General features: G+C 46.5%; 1 long non-coding RNA gene across 5 annotated transcripts; it reads right to left on the reverse strand.

Annotated features, from left to right (window-relative positions):
* Positions 1-5,263: 5,263 nt before the first annotated feature.
* Positions 5,264-11,358, reverse strand: LOC125521093 (uncharacterized). 5 transcript variants are annotated; one of them, XR_007289008.2, is made up of 3 exons: positions 10,939-11,358; positions 9,297-9,396; positions 5,264-8,238 (listed from the first exon to the last, which is right to left on the reverse strand). It is a non-coding gene; the product is annotated as an uncharacterized LOC125521093 (long non-coding RNA). The 5 variants fall into 5 exon arrangements; XR_007289009.2 differs by having other exon boundaries at positions 5,264-6,001; positions 6,857-9,396; XR_015610548.1 differs by having other exon boundaries at positions 5,264-5,566; positions 5,822-9,396.
* Between the last annotated feature and the right edge of the window lie 4,706 nt (positions 11,359-16,064).

The raw sequence follows: 16,064 nt of genomic DNA on the forward strand, positions 1-16,064 counted from the left end.
CGGGGTAGTGTCGGCCTCGCACGGGAAGTAGGTAGGGGAGGCGGCGAGCTGGGAGGACGTGGGCCAGGAGGCGCGCTGGGTTCGAGGGGGCGGGTGGGGGCCTGACCCACGGGAAGTAGGTAGGGAAGGCGGCTGAGTCGCAGGATCCACTCATCTTGATTGAGTCATCATGTGAACAGGAGCATCTTGTGTGGTCTTTAGCTTTTCAGTATTAGTCTAGCGATACAGAGCTTAGCTCTCCAGCATTAGCAGCAACGACGCGTACGACAGAAATGCCAAACACATTTTTTGAAGGCTACAACTTAATAAATGGATTCAGCTGGCATTCAAATCAGATTGAAGAATCAGTGTTGGGCTACAGTCTGAAATAAGATGCGGCAAAGTCACACAAATTACTTAGTACGTGCATCAATGAGTTGATTAAAACAAGAACAGAGAGAGCTCGGTGCAGGTCACACTAAAATAAAGCAAAAATATATTAAGATATATATCCATCAGACACAACTAAATACATTCACGAGAAACAAATAAATACAAAGAATAGCACCAACGCAGTAGAACTTCTTCAGGTTCGTTCATGAGCTGGAATTTTTCCTCATTCAAACCTTTTGTAAAGTGAGGAGGCGATGGCATCGCAGCATGCAAGGCAGCAGAGGGAGAGGAGCACCAGGAGCGCTGCACTGTTGTCGTTGATGCTGCAACGGCTGGGCCATGCCTAAATCCCTGAACTTCTCTGTGCCTATCTTGAGTGCACACGCATGTGAAGAAAGTGTGTTCTTCTTTTAGCTTGGCTTCTCCTCACGCCACATGTGGCTGTCGTGCGCACGCAAGCACCAAACTACACCCGTGAACCAGACACAAGCACACACACGCCGTCGGACTACACATGTTCACCGGCTAAACTTCACAGGCTGGATGGAGCTCCTCTTCTTTCCAACCGAGCTGCGCTCAGCACCAGCGAGAAAGACCACGCCTCAGGGCAGCTCTGGTGGTCACCAGCCAGCAGGACGATGTGACGGGCCAAAGTCGAACCGTGTGCATGCCCTGCTGAACTGAAGCCTCCCCGGCCAGTAAGCAACCCCGTTCATGGACTAAGGAGAAGCCACTGGAGCTACTGTGCCATTCTTGAAGATCCAAGGAGAATCGACGAGGAGGAGTACAGTGGACGTGGAGGGATCTCACTGTTAACCTCGTGGCCCGACGCGGCAGGGGACGGGGCTGGACAGTTGGTGCTGCTGAGGGGGCCGACCTCGGCTCGCATAGATCCCCTCCCCGTAGATGGTCAGAGCAAAGAAAACCTTCTCCAGTGCTCCTATGGATCCATACATCGAGGGCGGCGGCGGCGGTGCGTGGGATCCCGCCATCGAGGGAGGCGGCGGCGGTGCGTGGGATCCTGCCATCGAGGGTGGCGGCGCGTGGCTCCCAGGGACTGGCGGATGCACTCTGGGTCCAGTGCCGTGCGTCAGTGGTCGGGATCCAGGTCCCTACGACGGCATAGTGGAATCCATGGCCGATGACAGCATGCGAGATTTCGGGGCCCTACGACGGCTGGATCCGAGGGCCGTTGGGGAGGAGGGGAGCTGGCCGCGCTGGAGGAGGCACGCCAACCATGGGGGAAGAGGTGCGCCGGCCGGGTAGGAGGCGCGCCTGCCGCACCGGAGGAGGCACGCCACCGTGCGGGGGGTTGGTGGTGGGCGAGAGGTGGGGGACAAGTGCGGGAGGTTGGGGGTTTGCCTTCTATTTTTTTGTTTTTCTGAACTCAGGAACAAGTCGATCGCCCTTATATAGGACGCTCAGTGATCCAAATAAGTATTCTAAATACCATGATTAGAACAGTGATGTACTATATATATATATATTCTAATCACGGGATCAGAATAATATTCTGATCACAACCTGACCTGCCCCGCTAGTAGTACGTTGAACTTCCCTGTGAACTAAGTTGAACTTCCGCCAACATTGCCCAAATGAGGCTTGTGATATACTGTTGGAAAGCTATGGACAGCAATATCATGACTCAACTTAAATTTTTGGCAAAATATAAGCGGTTTAAGAGCAGTTTTGAAAACCGTTTTTTCTTCACACAAAAAAGTGAATTGTATTTTTGATCGCATTTTTAAATCGTTTATCGGAATGAGGCATATAATATGGCGTTGGAAAGCTGCTGCAAAACCGCTCCTTCCACATCTTGAAAGTTTTCTCTAATTCCCTATGGTTAAAGAGTAATTTGAAAAAACATAAAATTTCATAAACCGAACAGCTAAGTTCGTATTTTCGATGTCATTTGTAAACGGCTAATCCAATTGAGGCATATGATATGGCGTTGGAAAGCTTATGAAAATGCGCTACTTCTTAATATTAAAAGGTTTTTCTAATTTTGAACGGTTTAGAAGTAATTTAGAAAACGATACAAGTTCCACCGAGTTCGTATTTTCGAGCTAATTTTTGAACCGTGCGTCCGAATGCAGCAAATGATATGGCGTTGGAAAGCTTGAACAAATGCGAAACTTTTTTGTATGTATTGTTTCTCCCAATTCCTTACGGTTTTAAGTCAGTTTTGAAAATGGATAAAAAGGTATTTTCCCTGTAATTTCTACAAACTTTAACGGAAAGGCGCAAATAATATATCGTTGAAAAGCTATGAAAAATGCGAAACTTTTCCATGTTGATGGTTTTCTCTGATTCCTAGCCGTTTTTAAGTAATTACGAAAATGGCGAGATCATTCGTTCTGCCTTTATCGCGAAACTGATTCTTCGAAAATGCACCGCATGAAGAACCTGAACTTCTCGGCACGTGTACCTGAACTTCACTCTGTTTTTTCACGTGTTTTTCTTGCTCGTAGCTCTTCATCCACTCACTGGAATTGAGCAAGTGATATACCAATGGAAAGCTATTATAAACACGTAACTTTCCCGTGTTGATCATTTTTTCATACTCGCGACGATTTTAAAAGTTTTTCATCTCAAATTCATTCACTATAGTAGTTGAACTTCCTGTTGTTTTCACGTTGAACTTCTGTGATGTATTTTTGTTTGTAATTTTCTCATCCATTCGTTAGTGTTACACAAATGATATTCTTTTTGTACAAACCACTTTCACAATAATTTTTTTAACTTTCTCCGACAGAGGACTTGAACTTATAACAATAGAACTTTTAGTCTTTGCTTTTTTATTCCTTTTTAATACAATATGCACATCGTGTAGTACGTGAACTTCTGGTAGTTATCAGTGTGAACTTCTCTCGGTTACATGAAAATATCTGAGTTTTTTATGAAGATTAATCTGAATTTCTTAATCCTTTTTATGAAATTTTGAAGCGCTCTATTATTAAAAGTTGAACTTCTTGTTATTTAATTTTTGAACTTCTTTTTTCCATTCTTTAATAACAAGGAAAATCCGAGTTTTCTATAATCATTGAACTTCTCCATCTTTTTAATATGGACTTCCTAGTTTTATTTCTTAATCTTTTTTATGAAATTTTGAAGTGCTCTATTTTTAAAAGGTGAAATTCTTGTTATTCAATTTTTGAACTTCTTATTTCCATTCTTTAATAACGAGGAGAATCTGAGTTTTCTTTAAAAATTTGGACCTTGCCTTTTTATTCATTTTTCTCATATTAAACACACGCCATGTAGCGCATGAACTTTTTCCATTTCTATAATTTGAATTTTTGTTTTTATTTTTGAAATCAAATTGCTCCAAAATAATAAACTGAACTTCTTCGTGGATTGAGATAATTATTTTAAAACAAAAAAATTGTGTTTTCGAACATGGAAATACAAGGTGAATCTCTTTCCCAAGAATTTTTAAAATCCCCGGACGGAGCACTTGAACTTCTAGCAACATCTTTTTTAGACTTTATCTTTTTATTCTTTTTTTCTCATAAGAAATGCACACCATGCAGTACGTGAACTTCCGGCAGTTATCGTCTTTGTTTGGCTTTACTAACGGTAAAAATCGAGTTTATATGGACATCGAACCGCTCTAACTTTTTTTAGTTTTTCCTTTTTATTTAATTTTAAACTTCTTCATTTTATTCTTTATAATGAGAAAACATGTGAGTTTTTTTAACCTTCGACTTCTCTCTTGTTTTACTTTAAACTTCTTAGAGAAAAATATGGTTTTAAATAAGCAAACAATTTTGTAGGTTTTTAAATTTGAACTTCTAGGTATTTTGAGCTTCTCGGTTATTTCAAATTGAACTTCTGGTGTTTTCAAATTTGAACTTCTGGTGTTTTCAAATTTGAACTTCTAGGTTTTTTTTTGAACTGAACTCCTCTGTTATTATGAGTTGACCTTCTTGGTTTTGTAAGAAAAATTGAACTTCTCTATTTTTAAATTTGAACCTCTATGGGTATTTTAGAAACGGGGAAAATCCAAGTTTTTTAAATTTTGAATTACTCTATTTTTTCAGTTTTGAACTTCTTGGTTTATTCTTTAGAAATGGGGAAAATACAATCTTTACAATAAACATCGAAACAATATTTGTTATTTTAATTTGAACTTCTTGTATTCTTTTTAATATCTTTTCTACATTTATACATTATAATTCTGTAGTTTTCCTAGTGGAAGTTTTTTGTAGGAAGTTCTAGTGGAATTAGAGTTGGAAAATATAGGCTTTTATAGTTGATCGTGACCACTAGGTAAAAAACATCACTCCAAACTTTCAAAAATAACAATCGCTCCATTATTTAAATTTGAACTTTTAGTATTTTTTAATTGAGGGGAAATTCATTTTTAACTCTTTTTGAACTACTCCGTTTTTTATTCGACCTTCTTGAGTTTTCTAGAAACGTACAAAATATATTTTTCATACAACCATCGAATAACTATGTTAATTTAATTTGAACCTTTTGTTTTTTTAAACAGGAGAAAATCCTTGTACAAATATGTGTCTTCTTTCTCAATTTTTTCAAACTTTAAAATTTATTCAAATCTGAACTTTCAGAGTTACCATTTTTTAGGTTTTCTTCTAGCTACATAAACATCGAACGTCTCTATTAACTTAACTGACTTTCTTTTGGGTGTTATTTCTTTTTTCCATGTGTGTTTCAGTGTTATCCTTTTTCTTGAGCATTTCCTCAACACTCATGCATGAACTTCTCAGTTCGTCACCCCTGACCTTCCGAATGTCCTTTTTTCATATGCATTAACTTTCATGGGAAGATCGTTTAACATTTGTTTTATTTCTCTTACTAAAAGACACATGCATTTTTGTCTTGTGTTTGCACTACTTGTGTCCCAATTAAAAGTGCTAGTGAATTTCTCCATCACACACATGTTTTTCTAAACCTCACCACACATTTTCTGATCGTCAACCTCACCACCACACACACGCATACATGCTCCTTCTCCATTATATTTCTAACCTTTATGTGCACAAATCTACACAAACAACAACATGCTTTTGTTTGATCACGAAAAGAGCATAACAAAGTTGCACTGTGCAGCGACATTGAACTGAAGCGGTTGTCCAGGCAGAACTTCTGAGTATGCATATGGCTTTTTCGAAAAATTGACTGAATGGAGCCTGTCTTCCATATGATGTTCTTCCGTGCATCAATTCTGTACGTGTACAGGAAGATGAATACTAAAGAAAAACATGAGTTCTGTACATGTATCGGAAGATAAGTACTACAAGGAGTAACAACCAAAATTTCTATATAATGCACACAGGTTCACATTAGTATCTCTATTGTCTGCTTTTATTTTGTTGATGTTCGATTTGGTTAATACCAAGATGGTGCATGTGTGAACCAATACGGTTGCTTCAGAATTTCAGATTTTTCAAACAGAAGAATAAAGGCATTCTCCACATACAGAGGATGTGACTGGGTGATCAGCGGAGCATGGACACAGACCGCCTTCTATTGACGGACAACCGGTTCCAGGTGTGGCGACGAGGGTTACCACCGGTAGTAGAAGTGGTGGCGGCGAGGAGTAGTTCAGGAGACAAGATTCAAAATTCAGAATATGGTACATCTGCACTGCCTGCTGCATCTGCACAAAAAAAATCAAACACATGGATAGAGAGGACTCAGACCACATCGCTCCACTGGCAATAAAATCTACTGTCTATTGGGAGCCTCAGATACGAGGAAGAAGGCGTAGGGGTGGTGCAGTTCAAATAAGTTGCGTGGTGAAGAATTCCATTGATAGAGGCGAATCCTGGCCCTCTCACTTCCAGCAGCCCATCTCTTTCGTGTCGAATCCTGTCAGGGCAGCAACGGCGGCGCGCGAGGTCAGAGCGGGGGCGGGGGCGCGCGGGGTCAGGGCCGGGGGCAGCAGCGGTGCGAGGGATCAGGGGCAGGCGGCGGGTTGGTCGGGGGTTCCTAGGGTGGAAACGGCTGGGTTGGTATCGAGGGGAGATTGGGAGATGCGGTAAGTGGGGATGGTTCGGTGGGCTTTTTTTCGTTAGCTATCGGTTCGGGTGTTCGAAACATCCCGATCGGACCCTATATAGGGCCGACCGTGATCCGAATAACTATTCTGATTCATATATATATATATATATATATATATATATATATATATATATATATATATATATATATATATATATATATATATATATATGTTGGAGAAGGACATGGTCGGCCTCCAATTTCCTATCCAAATCACAACACAGCAGTAGGAAGTTGGAGGTTGAGACGGATACGACAAAGGAGTCTGGAGAGGACTGGCGGGGGAGGCCGGCCGGCGCTGGCGGCGAACGGTCGGCGTACCCACAGAATGCTGTCCCACCTTCCATCCTCCATGAACACCCACGAGCATAGCCTGCGCATCCACAGGAAGTTGTCCCCCCTTCCATCCTCCATGAACGCCCACGAGCACAGCAAGGGTGGCCTCCCTTACCCAAGCACGCACCCACGACGTCCACCTTCTCCTCCATCACCGTTGTAGCCGTCCGACGACAGGGGCGCCGCCCGTCAACTGCCTCCGGCGTTGCTGGAAAGGTAGAAGTTTGGATAAGATGAATTAGAGGACTGCAGACTGTATTTCAAACAAACATATATTTTTTTTTTTGTAAAAATGAAGCATTTAGGTCCACGCCGAGGCTGAACCCGCCGCCATGCCAGAGCGGCCGGCGCGCATTCGGCTGGAGCCGGGTAGGCAGCGGCTCGTGGCCCATAGCAAATTTTCTGGCCCATCTGATAGGAAGCTGTGAAAACGAAACTGGACGGATGAAATTTAGTACCACATCACGTATATGTTTTAAATTTGAACTGAAAGCGTAAATTCATGGAAAAAAGCGTATTGTGATGATGAACCCACAGAGTCAATCGCTATTCGTCACCCAGGGTGAAGAATCTCACCCCAGCCGAATCACACGCCACAGCCACAACCACTAGGAAAGAAAGAGTTGAACGTAAATTTACCTCACAGACGAACCACATGCCACACCCACGAGCACACGCTCTGAACCACCGTAAGAAAGGGCTTCTGAGGTAATCTTACGATGTGCATGCAAGGCAAGTTACGTTGTGGATGTGTGAGGAACTAAACCAGGGTAATCGCTGTAAGAAACCAGATGCTATTGATGTAATTTTACGACAAAAAGGAACGTAAAAAAAGACTACAAAACACATAGGTTTTACCCAGCGTAATTTCTGAATCCGACTGATGTCGTAGACCGATGAGAACAAAAACTAATTGAATTATGTTAATGATCAAAATGAGAGAACTATACAGTAACAAAAGGAACCTCAAACCTCTGATTTCTCCTCGTAAACAAAAAATCTCCAAGAGTGTGAGCTTAAAGCTTGACATGATAATTAACATCCATGAGAAGAAATTGTACATAATTTTTTTTAAGGAACATGATAAATTATATCGTCCAAGTCAACAGTCTATATTACAGCAAGCTAGTAGCAACCAAAAATTGACCACATAATGAAGCAACAAGTCACTAAAAATTCAGAGTTATGGCCAGAAAACTAAATATTTTCAGTTTCATATAATTGTACAGCTTCTGTATTGAGAAAACAAACTTGTTAGGCAACATGTATATGGTATATGGCTGAACCGAACACTCTTCCATAAACCATGACATCTACTCCCTCTGTCCCATAATATAAGAACGTTGTTGACACTACACTAGTGTCAAAAACGTTCTTATATTATGGGACGGAGGGAGTACATGATAAGTACAAGAAAAATAAGAATGACACGGTCTATGAACAAAAACATGGAAGTCTTCTGCTCAAGCAACACATCCAGGCAGTACCCAAAATCCCCTGTAACAAAACATAGCTAATAACATGGATGACATCCAGGGTAGTAGTCAATCAAAACGTGCATTCAGAGTGCTAATATTATGGTTTCATCATACAAAATTTGACGAGCATGCAGTTTTACTTGGTTACAATTTGGACCATATGGTGTTCAAATAAAACAATCTGGGCCATATCAGGTAAATGGCATGCTTAGTGGTTCTTTACCCTTTCTATTGTTTATTTCTGCAGCTTACTGAAGTTCTACCTAGAGTAGGCATGGATCCTAGAGTCAGTGATTAAACAATCTGAATGGATCTTGTTGGCAAATTGAGAGGCAATGCTGCTGCCGAGAAGTACCTCATGGACACCCAGCACACGCACCAAGTAGCAGCCATCAAATTGGATAATAGTTCTAGAAGCATAGGGGCCTAAAAAACAAAACGAAACGTGGTTTGGTACTTTGGGTTCAGATTTCGTCTGTGGCCGCTGGGTCCTAATCCCCACCCTTCTTTGTTTTCTCCCATAACTGCTGTAAACTCTGGCTTTGGTCCTATGAACGCTTGCAAAATAGAACGTATCACCTCCCCGATAATAACAATCAAATCACATTAAATTTGATAGTAATGAAAATACATTTGAGGTATTTTTTTATTTTCTGTGGTTAAGATCACCAAATTTCGTGCAAAGTAAAATATCTGACTAGTTCTAGGCGGCGCATCGTGCTCCATATGTAATGTGCATGCGGATGTGTTTTTCATAACATTGAGCATTGAAACCATTCCATAGAAAATACCTTGCTGGATGTATCTGTTTTGTGCTATTTTACATTTTTTTCTCCTATTCACATATGTTTAATGATAATTTTCACATAACACAACACTCATCTGGGAAATCACAACACTACACCAGAATTTTGTAGAAATGAACAGCTGCCAATCTGATGTAAGCTTGTATGATAGCTATGCCCAAAAGAAATATATTTGGGGACGTAATCCATCCTAATTCTGCTACCTAGTTTTCTTACTGATCTAACTTAATTCAAGCAAATATTTCGCATGGGAGAGTAAATCAAGACATACTCATGTAAAATGACGGAGGGCTGCAAACAGCTAGTTGCCGACCGTTGTCGTAGGAGGAGATACCGCCCGCATCATGTAGAATGCCAACCACCACTGTACCCTGATACGGAGACCATCAGTAATGCTAAAAGATTATACAACAACAGAAGTTGCTACATGAAAACAGTAAATAGGCACATCATTCGAGCAGCCACATTGGATGGGATAGTAAATAGACACATACTCATATAAATTGATGGACTGGGGGCAATACTGATTGCATTAATATGTTCATAGCAAATGATAAAAAGTACACTGGGATTTCTTTTTTGAAGTTATTACTTGATACAATTTCTGATTTATCCAATAATCTATGTGGAAACTTTTCGAGCTAACTCAGCATTTCCTTTATCTAATTTACAGAGGCCCTGGTGGTCCTTCATAAATTTTCATGTTGTGCATAAAAAAGTTTCAAGCAGCTAACTCAATATTTACGCAGAGAGGTCAGGTTAGCTGAAACCAAATCAAAGTGAATACGATGATGGTCATAAGTTTATTTGATTTTTTGTACACCCCTTAAAATCAGAAACTGAATTCTTAGATCACGATTCATGTCATCTAGATATTACAGTTTGGACAGGATAATGGAAGAACTTTGAGCTATCACTATATATTTTGGAGGCAAAGCTATCCCTGTACTAAGGAGAGCAAGCTCGAATACATTAGAATTTAGAACACCTTTAAGCTTTATACTGAATCCCTGACTTGTTGGAACTACCAAATCGCTAGTTCTGAATTCCAATTAGATGGCTGCATAGTCCAGCTACCTACACTAGGAGCTACAGAGTATGCCTACTCGTACTATCTTTAGATCAAGCTAATTTTGTGGCACACACATGGCCATCTCCTGTAGCAGCTGATGCAGCCAAATTTGGGACTAACAAACTGAAGAGTAATCGAACCACTCTCCTAACCAATCGGAATTCAAATGGTTCTTGTTTTGCTTCAGGCGAGGCAACCATCAAACAGAGCACCCCATATATGGCCTGTTTGGCAAATGATGGGGAGAGCAGTAGGAGATATAGAGGAGGGAGTTAGTAGGATATTGGGCAAGGGAATTAATTTTATGGCCAATACTTTTTTGGCTTTATTTTTGGAATTACTAGCGGGGAGTGAAGGAGAAAGGTTTGATCGCCTTTTTGATTAGTGGGTCAGAACAAGAACTAGACGCAACATTACCAAATTGACCATTAGTCTGTTTGTTCCCCACCAATCAAAAATATTAACTAAATTGCTACTGGGTCAAATAACGTCTACTATGTGATCATGATCATGGTCAAGTATTTGATGGATGTTTCTGCTTTCTTCTTATATGTGTGCACTCCTGCAGCCATAGTCGAAGATCCGAGGCAACTAAAATAAGGCTACGACTATCGGCTGGAAACATTTTGGAAATAAATTGAGGTTATTGAAGCATATCCAGCCATAGCTGTGAGCCTGTGAGGATCTCCATCTAGTCGAGTAGTCGGGCGTAACAAAGCAATCTATGCAGAAGTTGTAGGAATGGAAGAATCAAACAAAAGTCTTTTAAAAATGAATCAAACAGACAGGGCTGGATCCTGAAGCAAATCACTGGGGCATCGATTGGAGAACGTCAAAGTACCTCTTCAAGAAGTAGACACGACTCGCCGCGCCGCCCACCCACGACCAGCTTGTCGTCCAGCCGAGGACGCCGCTAAACCCTGGTTCATGGCGCGGCCCCGTCTTCGGCCGAGTGTTCGTCGCCGGCGACTGTGCCGACGAGGGGCCGTCCACACGGGAGATGCAGCCCTGACGCCAAGCACTACCGACGTCGCAACACGACGGCTCGGCCCGCCGCGTTGCCCGAAACTAAGACCACCCTCTAGAGACGTCGATCCCACGTGCCGCTCCCAACGCCGTGGAGCATCACGACGCCGGAGCCCAACCGCCGCTCGGAGCTCGCACCCCTCGTCCACTCCGCCCCTGGTTTTTTTTAATTTTTTTCCGATTATTACTCGCCCCTGATTAGAATTGGACGAGGGAGTTCGCTCTTTTTTTTCATCTCGGGTGTGGCCTTTTTTTTTTCTTTATTAGGGACGGAGTGGGCTCTTGACTCCACGTAAAATTACATCACACGGGATAAAATTTTACTCCCTCCGTTCCTAAATACTTGTCTTTCTAGGCATTTCAACAAATGACTACATACGGAGCAAAATGAGTGAATCTACACTCTAAAATATGTCTACATACATCCGTATGTAGTAGTTATTTGAAATGTCTAGAAAGACAAATATTTAGGAACAGAGGGAGTACATCAGTATGAAGGCGACCGGTAGACCCAGGGTGGTGCGATCGGGGAGTGTGGCTCGTTGTCTCGACCGTCACCCAGGGTTACTAATAGACTTTATATATATATATATATATATATATATATATATATATATATATATATTATTCTTCTGTAGACAGAGTAAATCACATGAATTATTAGCAGCAATTGTTTGTGTTATTATTAGCCTTCGCACACATTTCAGATTATGGACCTGTCTGCGCGTATCACACACATCTTGTTCAGTTGACCGTTTCCATTGTATTTCCTAATCACACACTGTTTATCCTAGTGAACCATATGTTGTATATCGCACACACCTTCATCTGGTTGCCCGTTTCTTTTGTTCCTCCTCATCACAAACAGTTCATCTGACTGAACCGTATGATGTATATCGCACACGCCTTCATCTGGCTGCCCGTTTCTTTTGTTCTGCCTCATCGCAAACAGTTCATTGAACTGAACCGTATGCCTTGCATCGCACACACAATTAAAATCAGAACTGTGTTTGATGCATCCGCCATCGCAAACGTTTTGCACCTTTTTTGACGGATTTTTACACCACTGTTTGCGATTATGGTATCACACACAGTTTCATCGAAGGGTCTGTGATCGTAGTGTCGCGTTTGGACCATCCTGCAATAGTGTATGAATCTCACGAGGTGCACCTTGCATTAATATCTCCCCTCCTCAGGAGGCAGCCTGGGGATGCTGCTCCCTAGGGAGGTCTTGGCGTCGTCCTCCTCGCGAGGCTTGGCCCCTCGCGAGGATCTTGATTTGTCGGTTGAAGCTGGGCCGTACTGGGCCATTGATGGAGCCACGTCGTGGGCCGCAGGCAGGCAAGTCTGGGTAACCCCGTTCCCAGAACGCCGACACGCCCCATGAGGGCCGCCTTCTCAGCCGCGGCAAGGAGCTTCTCCTTGGCTTCCAGCCGAGTTTTCTCCTCGGAGACGAGCTTGGTATGGGACGCCTGGGCCGCCTCCACCTCCTCCTTCAGCTTCTCCAGGCGACCGCTGTCTGTGGCCTGCTCCAGCTCGGCACCACGGTCGGTGAGCACGGCCTCCTGGGTCTTCAGCTTCTCTTCCTGCTCCTCGAGCTGACGGGCGCATGCGGCGTGCTCATCGTGGAGGGCCGTCAGCTCGGCTTCCGCCGTACGACAGTGTTCCTTGGCAGTCGACGCGTCCTTCAGCGTTGCGTCGCGAGCAGCAGCGGTCACACCGGCCACCTTCCTACCCTCCTCGGCGGCGGCCTCGGCCTGGCCCCAGTCTGCCCTGACGGACGCGTCGGCCTGGAGCCACCCCGAGACCAGCCCTAGGCGGTCTGCCGCCACGCGCCGATCAGCGCCCTGAAGATCAGCCCGGAGCCGGTCCAACGCAGAGAAGGCTTCCTCTAGAGCGCCAGACATGGGAGGAGAACCATGGTCCTCTTGCTTGATGGCCTGGGGAGGAGGCGGCACCGGCGCGAGGGCTGGCGAGGCAAGGACAGCAAGGATGCTTGGTGGCTCCGGAGCCCTCAGACCCCTAGTAGGCGCACTGAGGACGGGTGCCTCTGGAGTCAGCTTAGCCACAGAGGCGGTCTTCTTTGGAGGCTGGGCCCCAAGCCTCGAGGGGCCAACCCCGTCGCAGGAGGACGTGAGATGGCATCTTCCTTCCGCGCCGGAGTCACCGTGGCCGCGCCGGGCCGCTTGGCCTCGGAGGCCCTGGCCTCCTCCTTCCTCTTCTTCGGCGCTGATGTTAGCCTGCCATCAAGAGGAAAATGTCTAGGTACTGCGTCAAGAGCGGGATGCAAAGACAGGATGAAGCACTTACTGGTCTTTGGTGACGTACGCCCTCTTCTTGATCTAGAGCGCGGAGCCCGCGAGTTTCTTAGGAACAAGATCCACCATGCTCTCAAGAGCGGACAAGCGCGCGGCGGTCGGCTCTGCGGCGGTGGCGGCCGGCGATAAGGTGGAGGTGTCGCCCCAGGGGAGCGACACCACCCCGCCCTTATTTGGGGTCCCCTGCTTCGGCTTCGTCAAGGGAGTGCCCCTGGACCTCGTGGCGACCCCAGTGGAGCGCGGCGATTCTCTGACTGGGTGCTCACCAGCGGCATCATCGTTGGAAAGGACGCGGAGGAGGTCGCTCTGCCGTGGGGGAGAGGTCTCCCCCGCCCCTTCCAAGGTCGCCTCCGAGTCCCTCTCCTCCTGCTCCTCTGAGTGCTCGCCCGAGGACACCGGCTCCTGGGAGTTCGGGGGCTGGGAAGGCTGCGGCGGCATGAGCCCTCGCTCGTTGAAGACGAGCATGGAGGCGGCTACCTTCTCTCTGTTGTCGCGGCGGTACAGTGGAAGATAGGACTCTGGGAGGACGCTTGGCTCCTTCTCGAGCAAGGTGTGCATGACCTTGCTCAACTCCTCATCGGACAGTTCATCCGGGCGCAGCCGGCGTTCGTCATCCGCGCCCTTTAGGCTCCACAGAAGGCGCGAGTGCGCCTGGAGCGGGGCCAGGCGCTGCGTCAGGAACTCCCTAATGATCATGGCACTTGTCAGCTTCTCCACCTTCAGGTCCGCCATTGTCCTCTCCAGCAGCTGCTCCGCCCAGGGGTCGGTGAGTTTCTCGTGAGCCCACCAGTCTAGCTTCACCGGCAACGCGGTCGGCGGCTCCAGCCGAGCGTGGGAGCGCTTGGCGTCAATGAAGACCCACTTGTGTCGGAAGTCTTCCACCTTCTTCCTGGTCCTTGAGATTGCGTCGCTGCCATTAGCAGCAATGAAGCAGGCGCAGCCGGAGCACTGGCCGCTACTTACCCGGAGGTAGAAGAAGTGGCGGAACGGCACAACGGAGGGCGCCACCCCCACGAACGACTTGCAGTAGAAGGCCAAGATCGACAGGAGGAGGATGGAGTTGGGATGAAGATGGAGGGCATGTATTTGGTAATGGTTGAGAATGGCGAAGAAAAAACTGGAGAAGGGGGGCAAGCCAGGCGAAAACGATGTGCAGGAAGAAGGGGTAGAAGTTATTCCCCAAGGTTTCTGGATCGGCTGAGCTGACCCGGAGTGCCGTCTTCCTCCCTCGTTGGCACTGCACGCCATCGGCGGGAGCACGACGGTGAAATGCTTCTCCTTAGTGATGGCAGATGCACTATGGGCCGGCTCAAACGAGGGAGCCGGGCATGTAGAAGGAGCGGTAGGCTTCGTTTTTTCGGTCGCCATTGGAGGCGAGTCCGGGAAGAAGTTGGTGGGTCTAGATACGCGCGGAGAAGAGAGAGAAGGCGATCTGGAGCAAGACGGAGGGAATGCAATGAAGACTCAGCGGCAAGCGCCAGCCTTTTTGTCAGCCTTGAACCCGAGGCAGCGTGGGGAAGCGGAGACACCCACATCCCATCAAGCGCCACGAGTCGACCGAGGCCGCAGGTGGTTAGCGCCTGCGGCGCTCCGCCCTTGCCCTTTGGATTTGCCACGAAGCCCAGTTCGAGCGCGCCTTTGGCCCGGGGGATACTGTCAGCGTTCTAGGAACGGGGGTACCAAGACTTGCCTACCCGCGGCCCACGGCATGGCTCCATCAACGGCCTGGTATGGACCACCTTCATCATCGACAACTCAAGACCCTTGCGAGGGGCCGAGCCTCGTGAGGCGGACGACACCAAGACCTCTAGAAGGAGCAGCCTCCTTCAGGCTGGCTCCTGAGGAGCAGAGATCTCTGTGCAAGCCTCCACCTCATGAGGTTCGGATGACGCGAGCCATGACGACCAAGGCTAGGCAGGCGCCAGTGGGTGTAGTACAGCAGTTTCTCGTTTGGTGCTAAGGAGGCAAGCGCAGGCGCGGAGTCCCGAGGACTTAGCCAAATATTTCCATTCTCATGCTACAAGACTGCTATCGGAGTAATTAGCCACGGGTATCCTCATCAGCTCCGCATGGCGTTTCAAGCATCGGGGCCGGCTGCGCCCCTCCAGAATCAAAGACCGAAGCGCCGCCTTCTCGCAGCCAGCTGGACCGAGCGGCTAGCTACCAAAAAATGGCAAGGCCCAGAGGGTGGCCTCGAAGTGGGCCGACTCCTAGCGGGCGGCCTGTAGAGAGGCCAGCCCTTAGCAGGTGGCCCCAAGCGCCCTCAGAGTTTGCACCACATTATGACGATGAGACGGGGCGTTGCTACAGTGCTGTCAGCCACCCCCGAATCCAGGGCCAAGCGTGGCCACAGTGTATCATATGGGGCGGACATCCCCCCTCCTAGCGCGGCACTACCGCCTTGCAGCCCATGACATCACCCATGGCAGAGAAGGCCATGCTCCCACTACAGACTATCGTACGGCCCATAGGCGGTGGGCCCTACCTGTCCGCGAGGAGCCAGAGGGCGGCGAACCCTAACCAGTCAGCTCGAGGAGAGGCGGGCCCCTGACCAGGTGGCCCTCCTCTCCTCAAAGTCCGTGCGCCATTAATCAGAAGAGATGGGGGATGGCTACAGTGATCG

Source organism: Triticum urartu, chromosome 7A (genome assembly GCF_056163025.1).
Source record: "Triticum urartu cultivar PI428250 chromosome 7A, HENAU_Tu73, whole genome shotgun sequence".
NCBI lineage: Eukaryota > Viridiplantae > Streptophyta > Magnoliopsida > Poales > Poaceae > Triticum > Triticum urartu.